The following is a 16893-nucleotide window of genomic DNA, read 5'->3' as shown; positions in this document are numbered from 1 at the left end:
CTGTTTTTTTCCCAGTCTTGATCTTATTATATCAGGTTAAAATTAAATAAAAATAATAAAAAAGAGAAAAAGGCCAAACCAATGAGTAATATGTCCTGGAATTATAGAAAGGGATCAGTCTCTACTGGTCTGACTTTGGGTAGATTAACAGTGAAATTAAAGAAAATGAGCCAAACATCCCTCAATGTAACACGCATGTTATCAATTTGCTTGCTTTGTCCAATTTGTAATTTTTGATCTGTGAGAAGCTAGCAGGGAAACCATGATTGCTTTGGTATCAGAAGGTGTCAGGAAAACTATAATTGCTTTGCAGTTTTGGGGTGATTTGAATCTGCACTTTCGGTAGACTTCCAAACAAATTCAAGGCCAGACATACATTAGATGTATATGTGTATATGTGTCTATAACACTTCTTGCTGGAGTAACAACTGTCTTGAGAAATAGCAATTGCAAAAATTGTATGAGGTACTAAATAGGCATGTTACTGACAGTTATAAATTCTGAATGCTGCCAATCATGAAGTACATTTTCTTTCATTTAGGTTCCATTTATGTTTCTCATTTCAGCATTACATACAGCTTTTTAAGCTGCTTTTCATGTCAGGACAAGGCAAATATACTTTTCCATTTCCCTCTCCAACAGATGAAGTTGATGTTCATATTGTCAATACAAGGGCAATTTTAGCTCGTGCATTCTCTATACCATTATTTTCACTCTGATTATGATCCATTGCCACAAGAAAATGTTTTTGCTTTGGTTTGTGCTGTTTGCTGCCAAAGCCTGTTGCGTGTTAGAGCGGAGCCATCAACAGACTATGCTCTGTTCTCATAAATGCTGAAAAAGGACTATGTAATTTATTGTAGATAAACATTTAGCTTCCTTTATTTCCATCACTGTAGCAGGTGAGTTGGTTTTCTTATTGCTGCAAACTTTCCTTTCAAATCTCTTCTTTACCCATCTGTTAGTCGAGCTTTGTCTTCTGCTAGGAGAACAGACATCCACTCAGAACATGCAAAAGAAAAAAAATTCTGACAGTCCCTCTCACTCCTCTTTTCCCTGAAAGCAATGCTTCTGGATTGAAGATATGCCAGATATGTTAAGTAGCGCTAAGTGGTGACAGAAACGATGAACAGAAATCATCAAATCATTTCCAAAAGATAGAACAGAAGTGGGCTGGGAAGAACCTTTTAGCAGAGACAGATTGAGGACCTAGGCTGAAAACTGGAAATGCTTACTGGAGTTCAATTTGGACTTAACAAACGTTCCACGATTAAAATCGGTTCTCACCTAGTATGTATTTCTCCACTGTTTGAGGTTGTTCCCCTAAACATAGGTTGTTTAGCATTCAGATTTTATTCCAGTGCTTTTCCCCTCTAGCAGCACTGTACCACGCAGTGTACAGTCTTCCCTGTTTGGGACAGCACAGGAAAAAAGGTTTTCAAAACATGAAATCTGTCCCGAGTTTTTTGAAAACCAATTACTGTAACTAAGTATATCAAGTAACTCTGTGCAACTACTCATTGTGTCAGTAAAACTTTTGAGATCAATATGGATTGATAGAAATGACTACAAAGGATAAATTTGACTTACAGAAAAAACATAGTGGTGGTTTGCTTGCTCACAATAGCTTTTTTTTTTTTTTTTTAACGTGTGTCCAAACTCTGAAATTTGTCTTAGAGCTGACGTTCTTCAAAAATCAGAATGTAAAGTTGATGGTCCTTATATGAGTACTAGGCACTGATATGAAACCTGTATCTTTCACTAAAACTGACATGATGAGTTTGAATTTACAAAATAAAACAAAATAATAAAAATATTTGCAGTAAATATGGTGTTGTTATGTACAATTATCAGAAAATGTCCAAGAAGTATGGAAACATGGAAAACGCGGTGCGGACATTGGATGTGGTATTGACATCAAAGGAACTAAACTTTCAAATATTCACCCAGTACACAAAATTAAATTTGAGTTAATGAAAGCCCAGTGTGCAATTCAGTAAACACTTTTGCATTTGCAGCTTTGGTTTTATTTTTTTTACCTATATGTCCAGATATATTAACTGTTGTATTCTGCCAGACCTTATGTTCATTAACGCTTTCTGAGGCACCACTTCTTTTGTGGGGAGGCCTGGCTTTCAAAATGTTTAGTTTTGCAGGTGGTTTGGAAGACACGCAGTCAGGTTTCAGCTCACCTCTATGCTCATTAAGATCATGGTGGAGATCCTCCAAGAAACTGTGTCAAGGTGATAGAAGTCAGGGAATGATTATGGACAGCCAATAGGTCTTCATGAAGAGCAAATCATGCCTGACCAACTGGCTGATGTTCTACGGCAGAGTGACAGTACTTGTGGTCAAGTAAAGAGTAACTGATGTTATTTACTTTGACTCATCCAAAGCTTTTAATATGGTTCCACACAGCATTCTTATCTCTGAATAGGAGAGACTTTGAATTTGATGGATGGACTATTCAGTGGATAAGGAATTGGCTGTGTCTGAAGAGTTGCTGTCAATGATTCAATGTGCAGGTGACAAGTGATGTCTTCAAGGGTTCATCTTGGGCCTGGTGCTCTCTAATATTTTCATTACTGATATAGACAGAGGGATTGAGTACACACTCAGCAAGCTTGCAGATGACACCAAGCTGGCTGGTGCTGTTGATACAATAGGAGGAAGGGATGTGATACAGAGGGGCCTTGACAGGCTTCGTAGGTGGGCCTATGCAAACTTCATGACATTCAACAAGATCAAGTGAAAGGTTCTGTTCCTGGGTCTGGGCAGTCCCAAATGTCAGTACTGACTGCATGATGAATGAATTGAGGGAGACCACTGTATAAGGCCTTGACTAAATTGGTGGATGAAATACCTGTTTTGGATCTGAAACAAAGAGAAGTGTATGAAAATTATTATTTTCATTATTATTATATTCATTATTATTATTATTCATTATTACTCCCTTCTTCTTCCTTGCTTTCTCTTTCTCCATTTTGCTACCATTTGCTTCCTTTCTTTTTTCTCTTGTTTTCCTCATACTATTTTCTCTCATCTGCACCTGCTTCCTTTCACTCTTTTCCATTAGGATGGCTTCCTCAGTAATTGCATTCCTTCTGTCCTGCTGTTTCCTTTAATAGAAGCACTTTCCAAGTGGACACTGGCAGCACTTCAGCAGGTCCAGCCAAACAAACCACATATTTAGTCTCCAGAAAAGCTTTTGTGAAGTCTGTCACCAACATGTTTCACCCTTCACAACCTCTAGGTCAAATGTTGCCATCGGACCTAAAACTTCTTGTCACCATGCTGCTGGAATATCCAGCTTTCCTTTCAGTCATTAATAAAATTAATTGTTACTTTCTCTTTAATAACTACAAGGAGAAAATGCTTTGTCATTTTGGCTTCTATGGGCTTGGTAAGGCTGACAGAGCAGAAGTACCATCTAAGCCCTCTTAGTGGTAGCGTGTTATAGGATGTATAAACAGATGACATGATTATTTAAGGTCAGCTTGGCCTACACAGTGTTATTTTTACATTATCGTGTGATGTAATATAGAAAACCAATTCATGCTCTTTACTTCTGAGTAATTCATTTGTATATTCACAACCAAATTCTGCTTTAACAGAGAGCCTCTGGAAAATGGTTGTAAGCTGGAGAATATTAAAAGATAGATAAATGAGTTTAAGAAGTTTTTACTTTCTATAAAATACAGATGAACAGTGATCAGGATATAAAATTCTACACTTGTGGACTTGTTTTTCACCCTGTTTCCATCAGGTGTGCTTTTACCATGACTTGTGCATGTCTTGTTGAAGACAATATTAAAACTTGGAGAGCAGAGAATTGCAAATTATTCAGCCCAACTCTAACAGATGAATAAGATCTGAGATCAGTGGGAGTCACTGGATATTTGGAACATTGCATTCAGGCAGATGTGCAGACATGCTGCAGATATAACAACCTAAGACAAGAGAAGCTTCTCCTTGGTCTCAGTTTAAAGCTTCTAAGAAGATAAGAGATCAGGTTCTTTATCAGGTGCATGTGTAGGTTATTCGTTAGCTATATATCAGCTTTAAACCTCATTGTTCATTACAAATATAAATATCCATGTGACATTCATTTCTGTTTGCTTTTGTCTTGTTAAAGGTATAATGACCTTGGTAGAGATCATTTCCTGGAGATTAAGATTAATGATTGCCTTTGCATCAGGCTATCATCTACTCCCAGCCAGTCAATAATCCCCAGGAAATCCTGTGCCAAATTTGTTTCTGCTTAAGTGCTGCTCTGGCAGTCGTTTATTCACCCAGTAGCAACCTGGACTGTTCATAACAGCATTACTCATTTGAATAAGGACTGCATCATCAGATCAGCTGTTCTGATCAAACCCCAATCCAAAATCCAAGCAACTCAAACATAAACCACAACATTCCTTTATCATTTGTGGAGGTACCTCTGTCTGAGTCTTGGTATTGAGATGGGTTATGATTGGTTTCTTGGGTTATGTACAGGTAGGATTTACTAACAACTTTTTTTTTTTTATTATTATTATTTTTTTTTTAATTGGGAGACAGCTTTAGTTTTGCATGGAGGAAAATCCTGGAAAGTGTTTTATGGTCAGTGGCTCTATGTCAAGGTGCAGAGCAGTGCCCCAAGGGATTAGTCCTGGGATCAGTGCTCTTCAACATATTTATCAATGACTTAGATAGAAGAGTGCACAGTCAGAAAGATGATACCAAGCTAAGCAGTGCATTTGATATGACAAAAGGAAAGGATGCCATCCAAAGGAGCCTTGACAAACTTGAGATTTGGGCCCACATGAAGCGAATGAGGTTCAAGAAGGCCAAGTGCAAGGTGCTGCACTTGTGATGGGAAAATCATGGACTTGTGTGCAGTTTTGGGGAAGAACTCATTGAGAGTAGCCCTACAGAGAACTTTGGGATTCTTGTGGATTAAATTAAAAGAGGGGAGATTTAAGTTTGATATTAGGAGGGAATCTTTTATTCAGAGAGTAGTGAGGCACTGGCAAAGGCTGCCCAGAGAAGCTGTGTGTGTCTCATTCATGAAGACATTCAAGACCAGGTTGGATGGTGCCGTGGGTAGCCTGATCTGATGGGTGGCAGCTCTGCCCACAGCAATGGGGTTGAGACTGAGGGTTTTTATGGTCCCTTCCAACCCAAACCATTCTATGATTCTATGATTTTTCTGTGAAGTGTCTACCATGTTATTCTACTATGAATAGAAAGCCTACTATCTCCCTACATTTCCCTACAGTCTGTATCTTACACAACTTGCTCAACACAGAAAGGTTAGAGGGAAGACTGGGATCTCTCTGCATTTGTGGAACCACTGGTTCTTATTGCTGTTGCTTTAAAGACCTATACCTTCAGGACCTTGGAAGCTGCTATAGGTGGTCTGTTAAAAAGGGAGGGTACAGCTGGTGAAGTGGGGATTCAGAAAGCAGCTGCAGCCTGAGGCTATGTTGCTTTTCTTGCACTGAGTTAGCAAGTGACAAGCTTACCATGCCACTTTTCAGTCTTCTGATAGGCTGCCACAGACCAACAAAATGTCTTCCTTGGCAAGGGAGGATTTAGCTAGATACTGACTCCCTTGCTATTGTGTGACAAGGATATAACTCATATGCAAATTACATTCTCTGTATGAAAATGAGTGTGATATAAATCTCTGCCATAGCTCAGTTCCCAGTCATAGATATATAACTTTGGCAATTCTTTCCTATTCCTTTCTTTGGACATAATTCCAAAACGGAAAACTACAGGATGTACTTCTGCAGAAAAGTTCTTGTTTGTCTTATATGCTTTGCTTTTTTAAACATAAATATGATGCAAGTTTCTGGTGAGGGAAGTAACCTTCTGTTACATAAATCTGACATTTCTGTCAATTCCGTCAGTGAATGCAGAAAAACAGTCTACTGTCACTTTCTGCTCTGACAAAGGAAAAGCAGCAACCTGAATTCATGCTTCTCAGGAAAATAAAGAAAACAATTATCAGAATTTTTGATGTGGTAGTGAATTATTACTAATTACACTCTATATCCTGTTGTGTTCCTAAATAGTGGTCTTAATAATTTCTCAGCTTTTCCTTTCACCTTAAGCTATTTTGCTTAATTTGCTGCTGTTATCTGTGTTCTTTTCTGATACATGATGGAAAATGTCACAGGTTGTCAGAGGTTGGGTAGCTTTTCACTTGACTATCACCCAGTAGAATTCCAGATTTGTCTCCTTTTGCAAAAACCTTGTGCTGTAGTTCTTCCACTGTTCTTGGTACCCAACTGGGTATGTCACTTTAATAGCTAAAGCTGTTTATTTGTTATGTCTTCAGAAGAAAAAAGGCCAGGCAGCACATTTTCCACCTGCCTGTGGGCCCTTCTCAACTTTTTGAAGTTACCTGAGTACTTCCAGTCTCCTCAGTTCTAGCATGTAAATGTTGCAGGATTGCAGTGCATTTCTCAGCACTATGGCAAAAATGAAAGAATTATTTTTTTGTGGCTTCTAACCTCAACAGCATTTTAGATAACATTAAAAAAAAGTGCAAATATGGGCAAAATTAACAAAAATTACTACGTATGATTCTCTAGTTTAGATCCTTCATCGTTCTTGAGTGTCCTTTAGTCATAGCTGTGGGCTTCAAAAGGAGCTCAGTATCCTTCCTGCACACTTGTTCTCACCCAGCTTGGAAAAGTTCTTGCTTCCTATAGCATGCCATAGGAAAACAGCCTTCTGAGCAGAAAAACATGAGCTTTCTGGCTTCCCCTTCTGCTGAAGAGTGAAGTGTTTGCAAGGGATTTCTGCCAAAGAAGATGGGGGCTCTCAGCCAGGCTCACACACAAATTGATAGTACTTAGTTAGAGTTGAGTTTATCTCATCTTGTGGAACCTCAGTCTGATTTGAAAAAAGGGAAACAATGTATAGGGCAATGAGGCTCACCTTCGGAGTAGAGTTTAATATCTTACACAGGCAGATACCAATGCCCTTTGTGCAGATATCTTTCAAAAAATCTTTTTTTAGATTTCATTTTGATTAGAGGGAAGTTCTTTAATTCACCACTACTCTGCTTAGATAGGATTGCCCAGGACTGAGTCCTGTAAAGGACTGTCTGCACAGATGGATACCCCACATTCATTCTGGGTTACATATTGCAGTGTTTGACCACCACCAAATCTTGTGTTCAAATGGAATTTTCTCATGTTTATTTTGTGCCAGTTCACTCTTTCTCTGTCAGTGGGTTCTTCCAAGAAGACTCTCCTGCTTCATTCTTTCCCTCCCACCTGGTACTTAGGTTTATGGATAAGATCTCTGAGCCTTGCCACCTCCAGGCTAGGCATCAAAGTACTTCATCATCTCTGCAGACAATTAATGGACTCACTCTAGTCATCCTTCTGCATTGGGGAACCCAGCTTGGGACCCTATGCACAGATGCACCTCACCAGTGCTGAGTGGAGGGGAAAGGTTCTTCCCTCGTCCTTGCATTTGTTTGAGAACCTTGAGAACCTTGTGGTTCTCAAACAAATGCAGCCCAGCATAATATTAGTCTTCTTTGTTGCTAGCACATTGCTAGCTTGGCTTTCAGTGGTATGGTTCTTGGCACAGCCATTAGTGATGAGAAACATTTCTCCCTAGTGAGGCCTTCTTTCCTTTTTCTTTACTTTTCAGCTATGACAGAGACCATAGAAATTTAGGTACATGATGAGGTTACATGGTAAATGTAGACGAGATTAGTATTTTTACAGATATTTCCATCATCAAACTGATATCAAAAGCTGTAGGTAAAACTCCCCATACTGCCAGTGCAAGTAACCACATAGGTAAAGCTGAAATCATGAATTATGGATAGCTAAGGGCAGGTCGATGTCAATAAACAAAGGTGCTATATATGGTATATTAGATAGCCTTGTTAATCCCTTGTCAGAATGTTGAAAGTAGCTGTTTCCCCTAGGAAATCACAAGATTTTACTTTAGATGAAAATGTCTTTCCTTTCTGATAGCTCTCTTTTCCCTACTTTTATTAATTTACCATTCCCACACTGGTAAAGGTATTAAATGTCCTGAATTTCTGACATAAGAAGCATAGATCACATTTCAAATTCATATTCTTCCGTGTAGGTAGCAAAGTCTGAATAATGGAAGTTTTCTGGTGCCTTCTTATAATTTATTTTTGATTTGAAATATATCCCTTGTTTTGTGGTAAATGCTAGATTTCTCAACAACTTATTTCTATATGTCATGTTCTATTCTTTTAACTAGAACCCACTCAAGCTGCTTGCTGCAAGCGAAATTCTTGTCTCACATCCCATGGTGTTTTCCAGTGAGGCTCTGTTCTTCAGAAAGCATATTCTTCATGGGAGTCCCTACAGAGCGTGAAAAGAAGGCATGAATATTTAAGTGCAGGCATTATCCCCGGGCAGGGTACAGCTGTCCTGTCTATGCAATTCCATGCTTAATAGCATTAGCTTCATTTTAAGTTTCTTCCTGAATCTGAATTTTCTTGTTAAAAATATTAACAACAAAGAACATGAATTTGTATTCATTTATAAGCCTATATAGATCAGGGTGTAATAGTAGTTAAAAGGGAATTTCTCTTTAGTGGGAAGGTGGAAGTTTTCCTTTACTTCAGTTAGCTTATGGTGGATTACTACATCCTCAACAACAACAACAAAAAAAGATCTTGATTTTTTAACGAGACTGTGACAGGAGTGTGCACTGCCCATGCATTATTCTCCTCATCTGAAAACGTGAAAACCAGAAGAGCAATTCATTGCAGCTGGAGTCAAATGTGTCCAGCACACCACAATGCCACGTCTCAAAGACAAGAGGTAAAACCCTCTCACCTTTAGAATCAGTGGCAAAACTTCCAATATTATTAGTCTTCATGAGCAAGTCTTCATGTCTGCATTTGAGAAGTGCATTTGAATCAATATTATATTAGAAAATTCTTTCAAAGGAAATATTGGGCAGTTATATTTGGCCCAGGCAGGGGCAGCTCTGTCAGTGTACTGGTTGTCCTTAGATCGTTACTATGTTCTCCAGAAGGTATGACACCTGTCTTCATTGAGTTTGTTGGCAGATGCCACAAAGGCAACACATGAATGAAAGAAGATTGGAAAGGAAACAAAGCCATCAGGAACAAGCCACTTGATGCCTTTCTTAAATTAAAAAAAAAAACAACCCTCACCTAAAAGTATCAGAAGCACGTTCTGACACACAATAGTCATTGAAATAACTTTCTGTTACTTTTAAATGTTAATTAGAAGCCACTGATCACCTCTTCAAAAATATTTTCTCATTTTAACTTCTGTCAGTTAAAACTCCTTTGGTCCTCTGACAAACTTCCTTCTAGCACCATAAGATCTGCTGGATAGTGTGGTGTGTTAAGAGCTCTGGGATTTCAGCCTTCATTTTAAATGGTGCACTAGGAGCAAAGTAACAGACAGATTTTGCTTTTGGCCATGCTTCTGAGCTGCCCAGAGCTCTACTGATAAGATTGTATACATTTTTATTTATGTTTCTACTCACATTGCAATTACATACAATTGCAGTAAACTAATTGTAATAAAACCAGACATCTCTAACAAGATTATTTTCAGGACAAAATCACCTACAGTAAAAAACAAGGTAAGGACACGTAAGGAGAAAAAACAGGAATAGAGACTTGTAATCAGAAGACAAGATGAAGGTTGATCACATTTCTTTATAGAGGCTAGAGACAGTGTTACATTATTTTGTTATTACGCAGTATGATGTCTACTACTAAAGAAACCGAATATCAGCTAGAGGTATCAACATAAGATTTTGCCTTATCATCTTCATTTAAAATATTTATTTGCTTAGGAGTGTTAATAAAACAACTATTAGATATAATTCTAAAATGTGTGCAATTATTATTATTTACTGTATTACTCAAATCCAGAAGAGATCCATTTATGTTTAACATTACACCATCTCAACGGCATGCCCTCTTTTTGCAAGAACTTCCAGCTTGAAAGTCTACAAGTGAAAATGTAGGCTATAGCACTGAATTGTAAATGGCATAGTTTAGATTATCTGGAGGCAGTAGGAAATATTTTTTAACCATTTATAACATCTGCTTTCTCTAGTGGCAATACATGCTAACACCTACAGCAGTTCCAGTCTATCCTATATAGAAGATAAAGTAGCCAGTAAGAAAGCTAAGAGGTTTATGTAGTTCATAGAAGATTGGAGTCAAATTAAAATTGAGATTCAGTTAAAGTAGTTTTTTTTTAAAGGAAATCTTCCTTTTCAAAAATCGCAATGTGTGATACCATGTAATTGGTGGATTTTTGTATTTTACCTTAAATTGTCTTTATAAACATGTAACATTAATCTCGGCTAGATGCTTTACATGCTTCTAGTATCAGGACTCCTTTGTTCCTAGTCCAATATCACTGATGAAAAAAATGAGATATTGATTTAAATTTAGATTGCATAGCCATTGCAATGTATTTAGCAAAACTTCAGAAGTGGTCTTTTTATGTTTAGAGCTGGCTCTGGTTATCTAATTGAATTTCCTAGATTGAATTTTCAGGTCCATGACAGCTAGGAAAAGCAATAGAAAAGGTCAGGAAAAGACAACCTCCTTGATGTAATAACGTGAATTTCTCTTAGCCCTCTGGCCTAACTCCTCAGCTTTCTTTGAAAAAAAGTATGTAATAAAAGAAGATGCTGTAAAACATGGCAACAGTAGGCACAAATCAGAAGTCTTATTAGAGAGGTTTAAAGGGTTTAAGAAAGGCTTAACTATCCTTCCAAAAGGAAATTTCTAAGATGGCTGTTCACAAAAAGCCATCCAGAATGTAACTAAGGAAAAAATCATCATGTTAAATGTTGAAGACTTCATAAAGAACAGTAAAGCAGGCAAAAAAGACAACCTTAAAATCGCTTCTAAACATGAAATTAAACAAAAACCATCTGCTTATAGTCCATGAAGCCCGTCAGTCTGTAGTATTCAGAACCTGCAGTGCTGAGAGTGCAGGGAGCAGTAGTCACTAGTTGTGAATCCTCTGTAGTCTCTCTTGCTGGGATGCTGGTTCTGTGGTTTTCTTTCTTGCTCATTCTGTCCCACTCAGAAAGAGAAGACAATCCCACATGAGATTTGTCTCAGTGAAAGAGATGAGTAAATATTGATGGTTTGGTTTTTTTTTTTTTGGTTTTTTTTTGGTGCAGACATCACCCATTTATCCTAATGAGTATATTTTGAGTACATAGGATGAAAATCTGGCCTGGTCCGACTAGTGGCATATTGAGTTCATATACAATTTCCCTTTTCCATATGCCCACTTGTACACAGTAGAACACAGAAGAATGAGGGTAAGGGTGGATGACCAAAGTGAAGTCCTTGTTACATCCTCAGGTGGGTTCTCGTGAACTTGCTGGCTCATCTTCAGAGGCAGATGTGCAACTCTTGCACAAAAATGTACTTCTGCCTCCAATACTTGGTTAGGCTTTGTGTTTACAATATTTTAGATAATCATTTGCCTGTTTTTAAGTTGCAGTTCTTGGCCACAAGATCGTTCTTGGTATCATCAGCTTTGAGCCCTTACTCTCTCATTTCACTTCTCACTCTATCTTTTGTATTCAGCCTATTGAATTTATGAGTTTGTGTTTGAAACAACTGAAAAGATCTGTGCTTTTCATGTGTTTGTTCCTGAAGCCTAACAGTTCCCTGTCAGACAAAGTTGCCACTGATGTCGATTAAGTATTAAGCCTTGATGCCTTTATGTTTTGAAAAGTCAGATACAACAGTGAAACTGCACTGAACATTGAGGGGATTATCATCAGTGCTTTCCCCTTAGCACTTCTGCTTAGAATAAAAGAAATGTCAATTTTGAATCATTGTAATTACCTTGAAGATGTGTGAAATGAATCTTTATGCAAATGTGTATTTTTACGGGAAGTGCAAGTCTTATGGTTGGTTAAGAAACTCACTTCAATGAGTGATTCTCACAACAATGCATTACTTTGTTCTGAGAATCTGAATTCATATTTTTCATGAAGAGGTACACACCTATAGGTTGCTATCTTTAAAGTAGCTGTGTGTTCTCTGAGTATTCTTAGAATCTCTAGGCGGGGCTGATTTCAGATATAACTAGGGACACCTGCAATATCTGAGATTTTTGTGGCAGGAGATCAAAGAGATCTGGAACACTGGTTTTCCTTCCATGGGAGCCCACAGCACTGCACTACAGTGGCAGAAATAAGTATTTCACCACAGATGGTACTTATGAGCATTGAAAATAATTAGGTATATTGTTTGGAATTGCAATCAGTGTGCTACCATTGAGTAACAATATTCTTCTGTTTACTTTGGTACTGTGTGGCAACTACAGTAGAACCACTTAGTAGTAGTTGTACTATATGCAATAGGGAACAATAGGTAATAAGGTAAGTGTTGTCATAGTAAGCATTGACACAGGAATGTCAAACAGGATTACTAGAAGCCCCCTGTTTTCTCTCAGTGTAAAAATATGCAGAAAGGAATGAATTAATTCATTGATTCTGTCAATGTTGAGAATCAGTTGTTAATCTGCATCCCTGCAACCTTTTCGTTTTATGCAGCCAGTGGGAATGCTTGTACTGGCTGGCAGCCAGTGTTTCTGCTGTGCTCTCCCTATGGGAACCACATAGCATGTTCATGAAGCTGGACTTCTCCAATTGTAGTAATGTTGGATTTATTTTATATCTTTTCAAGCACTTTTTATCTTGGCATTTCAGATTTTCAGGACCATTTAAAATAAGTTTACTTTAAAAGCAGAAAACTTTCCCACTTCCAGTATTTTTTAAGTACTTCAATTGAGTTTGAGCTTACTTACAGCCATACTGAACAGAATCTTATTACAGCAGCAAAATTTGCTTTATAGCAGTAGCTGATACGTTAGAGGCTGACTTGTAAAGGCAGATGTCTGGTGTTGTTAAGCAGCACTGACTTTGTGGATTTCAAGCAATCTTGAAATCCAGAAAATAATTCATGCAAATATGCAGCTACAGTTTGCAGCATCATTACTGTGTGCATTGCAGTCAGTGGACCACTGATCATATAAAATGTTCTTTTCTGCACACAGGACTAAAAAGCTCTAAAGAGCATAATCTCACCAGCAAGATTAGATTTTTCCTGGAAATAATTTTCATAACTGCAAGAATTAGCCTAGTTTAATCCTTGTTGTGTTGAGTATTGCCTGGAACGTAATTATTGTCAGCATCATGTACTCATGCCTCTCTATTCCTTTTCTTTGGTTTTGTAACGTCAGAGTCTCTGTTTTACTTTCTTATTTGCCTTGTATTTCTCAATTCAGATGGGAATCAGACTGATCTAAACCAGATTGCAAGTGTCTCAGGTGCCCTGCCCTTCTGCTGCTGCTTTTATTCCTTCTGAAAGTGTAGCACAAATCACTGTTATTGTCACCGTTGTCTGAAACCTCTTCTGCTTCAGCCATGAAATCAGAGGCCTCGTGTTATCTTTCTGTTTGTTCTTCAGTTTGTTACCATGGTACAACTTTCTTCTCAACTTTGTCCTTTGTCATCTGCATTTTTACTTTTCATTTCTCCATGAGCTTCTGCACTCTCTCTCTGGCAGTGTTGTCTCCTGCATGTACTCCCATTTCTCTGATTACTCTTAGGCTCCTTTTGGCATCTGTCTTCCACTCTCATTCTTCCCCAGCAGACACCTTACCCAAGGTCTTAGCAGGCCTGATCACAGACATGACAGGGCAAAGATCAATGAAAATAAGTTTAAACAGAAGTGCTGTCCCTGCAGTCAGTGGACATGGAGCCTCAATTAAACAGCACACGTGGTCCCAAATGTTCTGTGCAGGAAAGTCCATATTGAAGATATTGGGAGCTCTCCCAGGGTAAAGAACTCAAATCTTTAGGGCTAAAATCAAGACGATTGGAGAATCGATTCCTTTATGTAATTGTAGTTACAAAGAATATGTTTCAAGAATAAGAACAGTGTTACAAAGCAATGTATGTATTGTATACTATTATAAAACAGTATATTAAATTATTTATTTAATGACTTTTTTTTTCCCTTAACAAAGACTTAAAGTAAATTCAGTGGTCATACTTATGTGCAGATAACAGACAGCATTGTACAAGCAGGAGTGTGCCAATATTTGTAATTGGTTTTATTAAAGTATGTCCATGAAGCAATCCTTACAATAAATCACAGTTCATTTAAAAATGTAGCACTGTATTATCCAGTTACACAGCTTTTGTCTTTGCACTGAGTTAAATGTTTTTTTGGAAAATTTAGGTATCCAAGAATAGATTAAAAATTAGGGTCTTTCAAAGTATCAGCCTTATGCATCATCACGTTATTTTACATTTAAGAAGTAATGGCCAGACCTCCAGTGAATTCACTTATGTGGAAAAATACTGAGAGATCGTGAGGTGCATCAGCTAAAAGCAAAATAAATGGCCAGCATTTTGTAGTTAATTTCTTAAGCAGTTTCATAAACATGAAGAGGGAGTGTTTCCAAAGAAAACTTCACTATTGAGCTGTTTAGTATCCATTTTGTATGATTACACTCTATCAAAAGGTTGGATGTTCAGAATCTAAATTGTAAAATTTTTTATGAAATTAGCAACCAAAATCATCCATAAATTCCTCAACAGATTGCTTAAAAATTCTTCCTTGTGCTTATTATTCCTGTCCTTTTTGCAGAAAGTTGACACCAATACTAACTGTTGAATTTATATGTATGCAAAACTTAAAGAAAAAAATGACATTTTCACTCAGAAATGAGGTGTAAAGCAAAATCTGTAATTAAAAAAAAAAAAAAAAAGACTGTATCACACAGAAAAATAAACACAGCCCTAAAGATCCAGAGCTCTCTGCATTGCTTTTGCTCTGCCCTGAGAGTGCATAATAATTCATTCTATTAAGATCGAGTTAATGGTTTAATGAATTTAGGTCTCATAACCCCCAGTAAAGTGAGTAAATACATCTTTTCTGACTTCACGAATGACAAGAGTGGTCAAGTTAAGCAACCCCTTTGTAACAAGCCATCAAGTCAGAACAGTGTGTGTGAGAAGGTATTACACACAATTTCTGACATTATGTTTTTTGTATGTTTTGGACATGTAAGTATTTGTGTGTACGGCCTGAGACCTGTTAAATAGTTTAGTTTTCAAAGATCCTGCTGATCTAGCCCTGTCAAGGATTATTATGTACTCCCAAACATAGGGACACCTTGGTAATATATAGGGACAATAATATAGTATAGGGACAATAATATAATATGTAGGGACAATAATAATATAGGGACAAGTTGGTAATCACCTTGACAAGGTTGAATTGTAGATTTCTGCGCTTCTTCTAACACGCTCTCACAAGTTGCTCTTCTAAAATGGAAATTTCATTTCATTCACCTAAAAGTGAAATTTCAGGGGGGTGGAAAGGCACTTCCATTTCTGTAATCTATGTGTCACTGTCCTGCAGAATTTTTCTCATTAATCACTGTTGATATGAAGCACATGCAAAAACATGTACATTTCTTGACTGTCTGCTGGTTCCTTATCTTTGTGTCTTTTACTGTGATGTTGTAGAGCTTGGATCATATGGAAACCTAAAATATTATGACACAATGACTGAAGAAGGTAAGAAATACTTTAGAATTGTTTGTATCAGCTTCTTTCGAAGGCTTTTCTGTGTTTACTTTTTATTTCATTTTTCTTTGTTCTGTTTTCAGTTTCTCCATTTTTGAATGATTCCTTTTTGCATGACCTCATTGACAGTGCAATAAGCTTTGGTTCTTTTTTTCTGGTTTTTATTTTCAACTTTTCAGTTTTGCTACTTTCAGATAAGGAAATACAGCTAAAAAAGAATGTACATGCAAAACCACACTGATAAGTTACATATTGCAGTATAGTATGAATTACAAATGCTCATTTTGTAATATTCTACAGTGCATTCAGGAAGATTGTTTATGGATATTGAAATCACTTGGCTAAACCTCTCGGCTTGAGAAAAATTATGTACTGACTTCAGTTTACTGTATTACTCAAAAGTAATGAATGAATTCTAAAAAGTAGGCATGAGTATTTGTGGAAAACTAATTGCATGCTTAATTGCAATGCAGAAGGTATTCAACTTAAAATCCTGATTCTAACAATACAGGAAGGAAGTAATTAGGGTCTAAATCAGGGCTCACTGAAATCTTGGGGAGTTCTTCAGCTAATAAAAAGCATTACAGTTAACTATATTTATTCAGGAGTGCAGTTCCTTAGTTTCTCCCACATTTTCAGTCCGAATTCATCAGCATTTCTGTAATTCAAAATTTTCCAGGCCTGAGTCCTGAGTTCTATAAGATCGAGGCTGTTGTACAACTCTTTGACTAGGATGCCTGGCAGATGTTGTGAGTGCTCAGATAAGTAGTTAGTGGCCTATCTGAGGAGAGAAATAAGGTTGAGATCTGTTGAAAGGTTAACTAACTATCCCTACTTATTTTTAATGCTGAACATAAAAGGTGAAGAGCTTATTTTCTCTGTATTTATAAACACAGTCATATTCAAGTTTAGATTATAGTTTAGGTTGATCTTGATATTAAAAAGGTTTATAGAAAACCTTCATTATAGACTTACTCTTGTCGCGATTGGTAACTTTTGACTGCTTCTCATTTTCTGTATGTACTGCTGCTGCTCAAATAAGTCCATATTATTCTGGGGCCATCTATGAAAGATGGTTCCTTCTATCATTGACTGATGGTGGTTTCTTCTGGAGCAGGCATGACCATCAACTTGTAGGGCAGCCCAGTAGCACCACACTTAACTGCACAGATTCACTGTCTGATTCACAGGGTTGGTTCCAATATAAGAGATAATTCTTGACAGGAGATTTTACCTGGCAAACATCAGTCTCTGTGCTGTGTAAGA

General features: G+C 37.3%; 1 protein-coding gene across 1 annotated transcript in view; it reads left to right on the top strand.

Moving 5' to 3' along the window:
- The window catches only part of SLC24A2 (solute carrier family 24 member 2), a 102798-nt gene that overhangs the window by 59052 nt on the left and 26853 nt on the right, over positions 1-16893 (top strand). The gene's annotated exons all lie outside the window — the stretch shown is intronic.

The sequence above is a fragment of the Centrocercus urophasianus genome, unplaced genomic scaffold (assembly GCF_019232065.1).
Source record: "Centrocercus urophasianus isolate 14NV4802_14NV808 unplaced genomic scaffold, USGS_Curo_1.0 seq_27, whole genome shotgun sequence".
Lineage (NCBI taxonomy): Eukaryota > Metazoa > Chordata > Aves > Galliformes > Phasianidae > Centrocercus > Centrocercus urophasianus.
The sequence above is the reverse complement of the archived record's forward strand: the minus strand, read 5'-3'. Positions and strand labels throughout refer to the sequence as shown.